Raw genomic sequence first — 10,952 nt, forward strand, 5'->3', positions numbered from 1 at the left:
TGCAATAACTCAGGGCAAAGTGGGAATCCCCCTCCCCCGCCCCCTCCCCTGAGTTCTAATTTGTTTATCAATCTTGGACCAATGATGCTTTCTTAGTCATGATCATGTTCCTATGGTGATGTAAGATGTTGAACACTAAGATTAGCAGACTGAGGGGTACACATAAACTCCACACTGTATTTATTTCTCTATGTTCCAAATCATCCATGGGGCGGGGGCAGGGCAGGGGGGAGGTAGAGGTGCTATAAAAGGGGAAATCCAATCAGACCAGCCTAACGATGACTCAACAATCTAAGACTTAAGAAGCTGGTCCTGTAAGATGTAGCTCATTCAAGCACGCTGGTTTAATGCTTTTATTTTTAACTCTGCTTTGGTAGTACAAAATTCATAAAAAGTACAAACCAGACAGTTAAAAATACATTTGACACTGGAAACCAAAAAATTTTCCTTTACAAAATGTTTTACATCGAGGTGGCAACCGAGTGACTCGTTCCTTTACACCAAGAAGCGGCCCATCATTAGTGTCGTGGACAGTGAACTTGTCGAGGATCCTCAGAACTTCTGAGGGAGGAGGGGGTAGGAGGAGGGACCCTAAACGCCAACTGTGCTGGGAACACTCAGGATTCTCACCAGACTGTACAAACCAGGACAAAGCTTATGTGTTGAATGTATTGAATGTTTAATTTTTGGCATTTCTGGAAGCCAGTCACCCATCTGCTCAAGTATTAGAAAATGTTTAAAATGTACTCTGGGTATATAAATACAATCTTAAATATCTTTGCTTATTTTTGTTTTGTTTTTGTTTATTGCTATAGAAAGTGCTCTACATTGAATAAAATTAAAAAATAATTAAAGCTGAAGAATCTTACATATTAGACCATCACCATTTAAAGGACGTAATTTTTTTTTTCTTTTTTGCAAAATGTATAGTTTTTTTGTTTGTTTGTTTGTTTAAGTAAAAATACTGGCTTAGCTGCACAAACATTACTCCCATGAGTACACACTCTACTTCCTGGACCACAGTGAACCTGGCATCCACACTGGCATCTCTGCTTAGTAGACACAACACACATACCAAGTCACTAGCTGCCAGTGTGGGTTCACATCAAACTGCATCTACCACTCACATAAAATGTTTGGGAAAAAAAAAAAAAGTTAGTTTGTGTCCAGAAACAGAAATTTTTTTAATAGAAAATGCTCTGGGGTATATTTTTAAAAATCCCACCCCCCTTTTTTCTATTTTATTTTTGTATAGCCAAATTAAAAGCAAAAAAAAAAAAAACAAAAAAAACAAAAAACTGAAAACCACACCCAGTAGTTAATGTATCACACCAATGGAAGTAAGGCATAAAGCTTGCCACCCCGCCACCCTCCCGATCCCAGACCTATGTACTTTGAGGCGTTTCATAAAACAAGGCCAAGAGAGAGCCCTACCAGGCAAGAAGCCCCTAAGACTGGTAGAGCATGCCCGAAAGTGCTCTACCAACTGAGTGATAGCCCAGCCCTCTCTTCACTTTTTTTGTTGGAAGACAGGATCTGGCTCAGTCACCCAGGCTATCCCCTGAACACTCTATAACACGGGGAGCCTTAAACTTGCGGATCTTCCTAGGAAGCCTTTACTAAGCATCAGCTACAGCAGGATCCTGAGTAAAACAGCAGAAGTCTCAGGGCGTGTTTGCATAAGAGGAGGGTTTTGTTTCGGCCTTTGGTTGCCTTTAAACCTTTTTCCCTTTTACTCAGCCAGACTAAAAGCCAGCTGTGTAGATTAAGTTCAATAAAAGCAGTCATGGTCTCTGTATCTTCTAAGTCACCAGAGAATGACAGGGGGCAGGCTGACGGGAGCAGGAGTCAGTGCTGAATTCTTGTTGGTCCAGGAATCTTTAGTGCAGGGTGCCTGTGGTTCCATTGGATCCCGTGACGTCCTAGGGGATCATTTTCTGGGCACGAGATGTTTTCCTGGGACCTTTTGCAGGCAAGAGTCTTCTGTAACGCCCCAACTGTGTGTATGAAGATCTTAGCGCCAATGTCAACATGGAATCTGGGGTGCAGGAACAGATGTGAGCACGCCAACACAAGCTCAGGCTGGAAATGGCTCCTGTGTTCATAATGCCATGAGTCCAAGGGAGTAGCTGCCTGGGTATGGACAGCCAGGAATGTGCAACTGGGGACGGTTGTCTAAGAGGAAGAGCTCTGTCCTTCTCAGAAACGGAACTAAAACTTTCATCACACCTTTTAAGCCCAAAGCTTCTTTCAAAGCAAGCTGAATTCTGTGTCCAGCATAGCAAAAATATGCCCTTTTGGGTTTGATCCGCATGCCCATTGACTTCATGATAGAAACTGTATAAAACATATATAAAAATATTCCCTAGGCGACTTCATTATCTCGCAAGTTCGGAGTCTCTTAGAACTCTTCAAGAAAGCCAGCAGCTGCTGCAAGAGAAAACAACAAAAAAGAGGAAAGCTGTGACAAAAGGAGACATATCACGTGCTCATCTGCCCGAGTTAACAACACAGGAAAGCTGCGATCCCTCCTGCCCCCAGCCGACCCACCCGCTCATCCCTGCCCTCATTATACCCTCCAGCTAGAATTCAGTCTAAGAACACCTAAGGACCTCCTCCTCATCACCAAGAAACACTAGAGCAGCAGTTCTCAACCTCTCGGTCACAACCCCAAAAAGACCTTTAGAAAAACATAGATATTTACATTAGGATTCATAATAGCATCAAAATTACAGTTACGAAGAAGCAACAAAATCATTTTATGGTTGGGGTGTCACTCAGCATCAGGAACAATATTAAAGGGTTGCAGCTCTTCACAGAAGCCCCCACGGCAGCAGATACTCCCACAGCAGCAGATACTTCCACAGCAGCAGATACTCCCACAGCAGCAGATACTCCCACGGCAGCAGATACTCCCACGGCAGCAGATACTCACTCTGCCTGTGATCCCTGGTTTACTCTCCAGGGAATAAGGATGTTAAGCCCTGCTTCCATGCTGTCATGTCACACGCCGCAGGGTGATGGCCTCAGTCATACTTATAGAACAGCTTTCTATGTCCCAAGTATCTCCTGTCATTCACAGCTTTCATACCCTTTTAGGCTCCTGAAATTCTCAAGATGCCATTGTATACTGAAACATGCATGCTGTGTAAGAAACGTACACTAAGGAGCAAACCTTTATTAAGGAGCAAAGCACTCTCATCTGCCACACGTGTTTGCCGATAAATGCTGAACGTAAGAGAGAAGAGGGCAGTTTGCAGAGATACGGAAGACTAACAAACGTTAGCCGCCACATCTTAGTTTAAGAACATACTATTCACAAGCCAGATCTGAGGGACACAGACTTCTAATCTTAGCTAGAGGCTGAGGAAGGGGAATCCTAAGCTCAAAGCCTGTGTGGGCTGCACAGTGAATTCAAGACCAAACTGGGAAGCTTAACGAAACCCAGTAAAAGGGGAAAAAAGGGAAAAAGAGGGCGGGGGGTGCTCAAAGGGAGAGCATTTGCTTAGCATGGACAAAGCCCTGGGTTCAATCCCCAGCAACTCGCATATATGCTGGAGAGAGAAGAAGGGAGAAAAGGAGGAAGGAGAGGGAGAGGGAGGGAGAACAAAAATGTACCCTTCAAGACATGTTCTCTAAGATTATCCACTATTTTAAAGGTATTTTTATTGTATAAGTATGTGAGTTTGCCTAAACATATGTTTGTGCACACAATGCATAGCTGGTCCCCATGGAGGCCAGGGAGGGCATTAGATACGCTGGAACTGAAGTTAAGGATGGACACTGAGAACTGAACCCAGGTCCTCTCTGAGAGCAGCCAGCGTTCTTCACCACTGAGCAGTCTCTCCAGGCTCCAAGGTCATCAGTTCATATTTCTCGACATTCCTGATATTCATAGTGACTTATGATGGAAGGGGAGGAGCCTGATTTTTTCCAAAGAGGATGAATTGGATGAAGGACCACATGGAAATGAAATACTGTCCCCTAAAACGTCACAAGTCAAGCTTTTAGTTCTAATGAAACAAGTGGTGTCTCTGTGGAGCTGACACATGGGTTTGTACCTGGGGACAGCCAGTGAGTGTCGTTTTCGGGAAGGACTCAGTAGACAGTTAACATTCTAGCACAGAAAAGGCCACAAGGAGACCTTGTAGAGAAATGTAAAAGTGCCACACACACACACACCCAAAAGAGTTAAAAAAAAAAAAAAACTATGTTAAGAATTTTAGGACATTACCTAGAAAGTATGTATTGGGCTGTATTATGGCTGCTCTGTAAGTGACTTTTTGTATCCTGAAAGTCACAAAGTCCAGGACAATGAGGTCAGGCCTGGAATACAACAGCTCATCAGAGTGAAAGGGCATGGTAATCCATACTTGTAATTTCAGGAGTCAAGAAGCTGAGGCAGGAGGACTGCCACAAAAATCAAGGACAACTGGGGCCACAGAGACCTTGTCTCAGAACAAATAAAGAAGGAAAGAAAAAAGATCATTCCAACCCAGAATTTATTCCTTGACAGCATCACAGAAGGTCCTACTAACCTCCAGGGGTGGAAACTACAGACCCAGGGGGTGCCAACAAGAGGGTACGATCAAAGGTCTAGATTCAGACCTAGATCCTTAGTCCTGGCTGCTGAAGGTGGCTATCCTCTGGCATCCCCAGCAGGGCAATGAAGTTTGCCCTAAACTGACTGATACTCAGTGTTTATCATGGTACCCAGCAGCCAAAGCCTCCAGCAGGAAGGTGAGCATCAGTCCTCGGCTCTAAACAGACACTTCTAAAGCTGATCTTAAAAACTGCCCCGTGCGCTGTTATCTCTGCACAAGGATGTGGAAAATCCAAACTGCTGCTTCAGGACCTCAGGAACTACGCAGCCAAGAGAAGGCACCTACACAGAAGCCCTTCCCATCTGGTCTCTGCTTGGTGCCAGGTGGCAATGAGCTTCCCGGTAAACACCCGTCTCACCCGTCTCATCATAACAACAATTTAGAGAGGGAAAATGACACCACACACTCACAGATATGATCAGCCTAGGACCCAGAAGCCGCACCCAAGGACAGCTATAGAGGGCTCAACAACACAGAATCGTAAACTCCCTTAAACATCAAGATAGTGTGTTTTGTCTTGTTTTAGGGCAACTCAGTTGCGCTGCTCTCAGTTATGAGTCGTGTGATGTCAAAAGGTCAGCATGCCAATGTCCAACTGTGGCCTACTTTCTGTGGATTGAAAGGAGGTACCTAAAAAGTGTGGAGTGCATTTGGTATGATTTTTTTTTCCCCAATAATTTATTTATTTCTTCACTTCACATCCTGATCGAAGCCCCCATCTCCTCTGGGTATCTCCCCCACACCCCTCCTCTGAGAAAGGGGAGGTTGCCCTGGGTATCAACCCATCCTGGCACATCAAGTCACTGCAAGATTAGGCACACCTTTTCCCACAGAGGCCAGACAAGGCAGCCCAGTTAGGGGACTGGGATCCACAGGCAGGCAACAGAGTCAGGGACAGCCTCCAGTCCAGTTGTTAGCGGACCTGCACACATCTACTAGATATGGGGGGTGGGGGTGGGGGGAGAGAGGTAGTAGGTCCAGCCCATGCTTGCTCTTTGGTTGTTGGTTCAGTCTCTGGAAGCCAAGGGTGCATTTAGTATGTTTTAACAATCCTAAATTCCATCCCTTATTTTATGGGAAAGGGACTGGATCCTTATTGACAAGTAAACCCACTCTGAATTGGTATTTCTTTACCACTTCAAACCAGGGCTAAAAGAACCCTTCTACACTGGCTAACAAAGATCAGAGCTTCATGGGGCCGGCACAGAAGCCACAAGAGCCCAACAAGAATGGGCAGAGGGTAGAGGGTGGCCTCCTCCGGGTGTCCATCTGCAGAAAAAGACCCCTGCTTCAGAAGCTGCCTCTCTGTGTGGGGGAGATGTGATACAGACTTAGACAAATGGACGCCCAAACTGGGAGAGATTAAGCAAGGCTTCGGTGCACAGAATCCCCACTGCTTCCCTCATAAAACAAGACTGCTGGGAAGAATGGACTTAAGTCACTAGAGATTCATCAGAAGCAAGAGAAAAGGTCGGCGCTTCTCTGAAAGTTGTAACTTATATTCAGCTATCTTAACTGCAAAGACAGTTGATAATGCCATTGTCAAAGATCTCAGTGAATTAAATCCCCATTGAAGAAAACCTAACATTCTCTCCAGTGGCTGGACTTAAATTAAGGAAGCTGAAAGGAACAGGTTCTAACACTGTCTCATGTTATCTGTAACTGAGAATCTTGGGTCAGAGGCTGCCTTTAAGTTTCCGTCATTTCTAGAGTATCAGCACAAAGATCTCTATCCATGAGACGCCCTGGGTGACGGCCTCCATCTACCTCCACCCTCTGAACCAGTGGCCAGGTCAATTGGCTTGCAGCCAGACATGGTGAGACATGCTGATAATCCCAGCACTAGGGACTCAGAGGCAGGAAGACTGCTACAAGTTCAAGGCCAATCTGGGCTGTAGAGTAAGAGTCTACACAAAAACAAAAACAAAACAAACAAACAAACAAAAAAGTCTATACAAAAAAACACAAACTGAAACAAAAACTTACCCAGTGTCCTCCAGTCTCAGAAGGCTCCATTTGGATGTGAGCTTACTGTCAGGCTCGTTTACATCCATCGTTATTAAAAGAAATATAAGACTGAAGCACTTTAAATTTCATTATTAATAATGTTGGGCTGTCTCTCTGTCTGTTTATCTCTGTCTCTCTCACTCTGACTCTGATCTCTCTCCTGCCCACCTCCCACCCCGATACACACACAGAAAGGGTTTCAGTCTTGGCAGGAACTCACGATGTAAACAAGGCTGGCCTTGAAATCAAAGATATTTGACTGCATCTGCCTCCTGTGTGCTGTCATGCACCACCACGCCCAGTCTAAATTGGGCATTTTTCACATTTGCTGATCACTGTATTTTCAATAACACACAGCTCTCCTATTTTGATGAGGGGTTTAAATAATTAAAACATTAGCTTCTAAATACCAATCATGAGCAAGAATTTATAGATGGATCATTGTGGGGGGGCGGGGGGTAAAGCCCTTAGAGATGTTTCTACTCAAAATCAAAATACTTAAACAAACAAAACCCTAACAGACATTAGTGAATAGTTTTTGCAAATTCTCTTCACTTCTTTTCTGAATAACGCCCAGAGAAATCATGCCTTAACAGAGCTGGAGTTTCTGATGCTTTGCTTGCTCTGGGAGTCTTCAGGTTGCCCCTCAACTGGGTTATGCACCAGTAGCAATGCACATTGTCAGCAACACTGGGTTACCCAAGTGCTGAGAACTGGACACTTCAAATTCTGCAGCCCTCCCTTCGGAAAGGGAGACTTGGGAGGAATTTCTGCCACTGACGTCTAGTGTGGCTCCAGACCTAGAGAAATGAGAACTGAACAGTCCTGAGTCTCTGCTCTCCTCTGACTTCAGTCTCCTCTGAGCTAATACAGAATAAAATGACTGCATAGCATCACCTTCTTCTTCTGGTGACGATGAACAGCACAGCCATGTGTCTAAGGAGCTGGAGGGCAGCTGACTGCCTTCAGTCAGCATCTACCTGAGGATGGGATGAGGGTCTACTAACCTAGCCTCTCTGAGCCTCAAGGGAAACAAGAAAAAATATAACTCATATTCATATATATATATATATATACATATATATGTATATATATACATGTGTACATATATATATATATGAAACCATTTAAATAGAGCTCATCTGATATAATACAAGCAGAGTGTTTCTTATGGGAAGTAGTTGTTGGGACCATATATTTCTAATTTCTGAGCTTGTTTTTTTGTTATTGTTGTTGTTGTTTTGGTTTTGGGTGGGGGGTTGTTTTATTTGTTGTTGTTTTTTTTTTTTTTCCCACTGTGGACAGGCTTGAGGGTACACTGTGATAGGATGAGCTGGAGGAGGTCAGAGGCTAACTTGCAGTCATTGGTACTCCCTTCCACTCTGTGGAGTCATGGGGAATCAGGCCACTAAGCTTGGCAGTATGCACCTTCACCTGCTGAGCCATCTCTCCGGTCCTGCTGAGTTTTCAGGTTTTGTACTACGTTGTGAGCACGTGAAACCTGGACTGCTCTTAAAAAACAAAAACCATTTTTTTGAGTCTTATATTGGTGCCCAAAAAGGTTTTGACTCTGGGACATTCTGGATCTCAGATTTTCAGATTAGAATAACACTCAGCTATTCAGTACCAAGGATCACTGTGACATGCCTATTTGACAAAGAGGCCGAGGTGGCAGCAGCAGCACTGCCATGTGTCTAAGATACCAGCTGATGAGATCAGAATTCATCCCAGAGCTCCGGTGGAGTCTATAGGTACTGCACAACCTGTCCGAGAAAACAGGCAGTGCATTTTACTTTGGCTAATTCATGTGCATAGATGTCAAAGTATCGTGGTACAAATGATGAAAATGAAAGTACTGGTTACAACTATCGATACCATAATTAAAAGGAAAAAAAAAATCTCCTTAAGCATTTTGTTTTCTGCTTCCCTTGGGCTTCCCAAGGTCTGTCTTTAGGTACCCGAGGTCCCTGAGTCTCCGATGCTGCAGTCTATGATGAACAGAGCAGAGATATTACAGCTCCTTTTTTCCTATGTCTTATCAAAGGGCTGTCAGGGCTAAAATGTGTAGTCTTACACACTGCTGCTCCCCATGGCCCAGCCTAGCACAGTGCCTGGCACCAAAAAGGGGCTCAATAGACTCTTTTGAAATAGAATACTATGTCTGGGTTGAACCATTGTTACAATCGCCGGTCCTTTTAGATCTAAAGGTTTATGACCTTGGCCTCGCTGGGACAAGACTGAATCCAGTGCCCACAAAGCAGAGCCAACTTTGTCCAGGCAGAGATTTAAAAGCGAACCACATCAGATGATTCCATGGGGACCCAACAAGGCTGTGTGTCTGTGGTGATTTAAATGAGAATGTTCCCCCATAGGCTCATATGTTTGAATAATTGGTTCTCAGTTGGTGGAACTGTTTGGGAAGGATCAGGAGGTGTGGCCTTGGTGTATTGCTGGGGGTGGGCTTTGAGGTTTCAAAACTCTATGCCATTCCCAATCTCCTCTCTCTCTCTCTCTCTCTCTCTCTCTCTCTCTCTCTCTCTCTCTCTCTCTCTCTCTCTCAGATTAAGATCTTAGCTACTGTTCCAGCTCCATGCCTGCCTGCCTGCCTGCCTGCTGCCATACTCCCCACCATGATGGTCATGGAATCAAACACTCTGAAACTGTAAGCCCCCAATAAACTGTTTCTTCTATAGGCTGCCCTAGTCATGTGTTCTTTCACAGCACCAGAAGAGTAACTAAGATGCCACCCTTGGGAGAAAGCCAGGGGGGTTGAAATGACCACTACTGTGAAGCCATAGGCATGTTTCTGTTTTTTTCCTTTTCAAGGAGAGCAACATTCTCTCACATTCCACAGTCACCGAGCATCTGAGATCTGGAGTGTGGACTTCTTCCCACCCTAAGAGCCTGGGAAAGTAAGTCCTAAGCCTGGCTCCCCATCTATAAAATGGGGATGTTAGTTTTTCCCACAACTGCCCAGAGCACCCTGGTATCTCAGACCTTCACTAGACTTTGGCCTTTCTCACTAGTTCCTAAGTATTCTCCACACAGCAGGGCCTGAACAGACACTGCCGCCGCCTCCTCCTCCTCCTCCTCCTCCTCTCGCAAGATCATGGCTGAACCTCCCACACAGCATGCCCAAAGTCACACAAGGCACAGCTCTACCCTGGAAACCAAACAGGTGGTCTCACCCAAGCAGTTTCCTTTTATAAATGTTTATCCAATGCCCCTATATTTCCCGCCATCATCTTTCACTCTGGAATAGAAAGAGAAAGAGAGAGAGAAAGAGAGAGAGAGAGAGAGAGAGAGAGAGAGAGAGAGAGAGAGCCAACCAGCCAAGCCAAGAATGTAAGGTTAGGGCGTGGCAAGTTCAGGAGAAGACCCCAAGTATTCTACTAAATACTTGGCAACCAAGCTGAAGGGAAGGAGGAGCTGGCCTCCCTCACTGAGAGAGGCCAGCTCAAGGTCAGGAATGCATGCTTGTGATGGGCTAAGCATGTTCGGGAAAGCAGACTCTCATCCCAAAGCACACAGGCTACAGTGCACAGCCCAGAGCTTTGCAGTCAAAAGAGCTTGAGTCAGCAAAGCCTTCCCATCCCGTCCTTGGTTTTGATTCCCTACAAGGCATGGTGATTTCTAAGGCTTCCTCAACACAGGCAAAAATGGCTCAAATTCCTGAGGAATTTGTCAAGGATTGTCTCCATCTGGGTGACCTAAGAGTCCAAGTGTTTCGTTCTTAAGCAGAGGAGAAGCGGTCATGTGTCACAGAGTGTCTCAAAATATACTCTCTTCTCCACACGTCTTTACTGGCAAATCTTTCCACAACGAGATATTTTTGGTTTGTTTTATTTTTCTTTAGGAGGAAGTTGCAAGGGCAAAGGAAGGGATCGGGAGGTGAGTGGAATTGGGGTGCACAATGTGAAATCCACAGCACTCAAGAAATAGCCTAATAACTAACAAAGGCCACGGAGAACAGCAGGACTAGTTCTGACGGCAGTGAATAATTAGTAACACTAACTGTGCCAAGGACTGACTTAAGAACTACACATACTCCTGCCGGCTAGGCTAACAACCACTTCATTTCCTAAGAGGTTAGGGGACGTCTGTAATCCCAGCACCCAGGACACAGAAGCAGCAGATGTGAATGGAGAAGACTGGCCATAGATACACAGCAAGTTCAAGGCTATCCTGGGCTACGAGAGTGACGCACACCCAAAATCCCAGTTCTTGGGAAGCTGAGGCAGGAGGATCACTGGGAATTCAAACACAACTTAGATTTCATAGTAAGTACCAGGCCAGCCAAGGGTGCACAGCATATCCCTGTGAAAAAAAAGGAAAGGAAAT

At 45.0% G+C, this 10,952-nt stretch overlaps 1 protein-coding gene across 2 annotated transcripts in view; it reads right to left on the bottom strand.

The window, feature by feature from the left end:
* Positions 1-339: 339 nt before the first annotated feature.
* Rell1 (RELT like 1) overlaps positions 340-10,952 on the bottom strand; it is a 61,532-nt gene continuing 50,919 nt past the window's right edge. For both annotated transcript variants that reach the window (XM_021162445.1, XM_029477770.1), the window contains exon 7: positions 340-2,430. The gene's annotated coding sequence lies outside the window, so the exon portion shown is untranslated. The remainder of the gene's footprint in view (positions 2,431-10,952) is intronic.

This window comes from Mus caroli, chromosome 5, assembly GCF_900094665.2.
Source record: "Mus caroli chromosome 5, CAROLI_EIJ_v1.1, whole genome shotgun sequence".
In the NCBI taxonomy this organism is placed as follows: domain Eukaryota; kingdom Metazoa; phylum Chordata; class Mammalia; order Rodentia; family Muridae; genus Mus; species Mus caroli.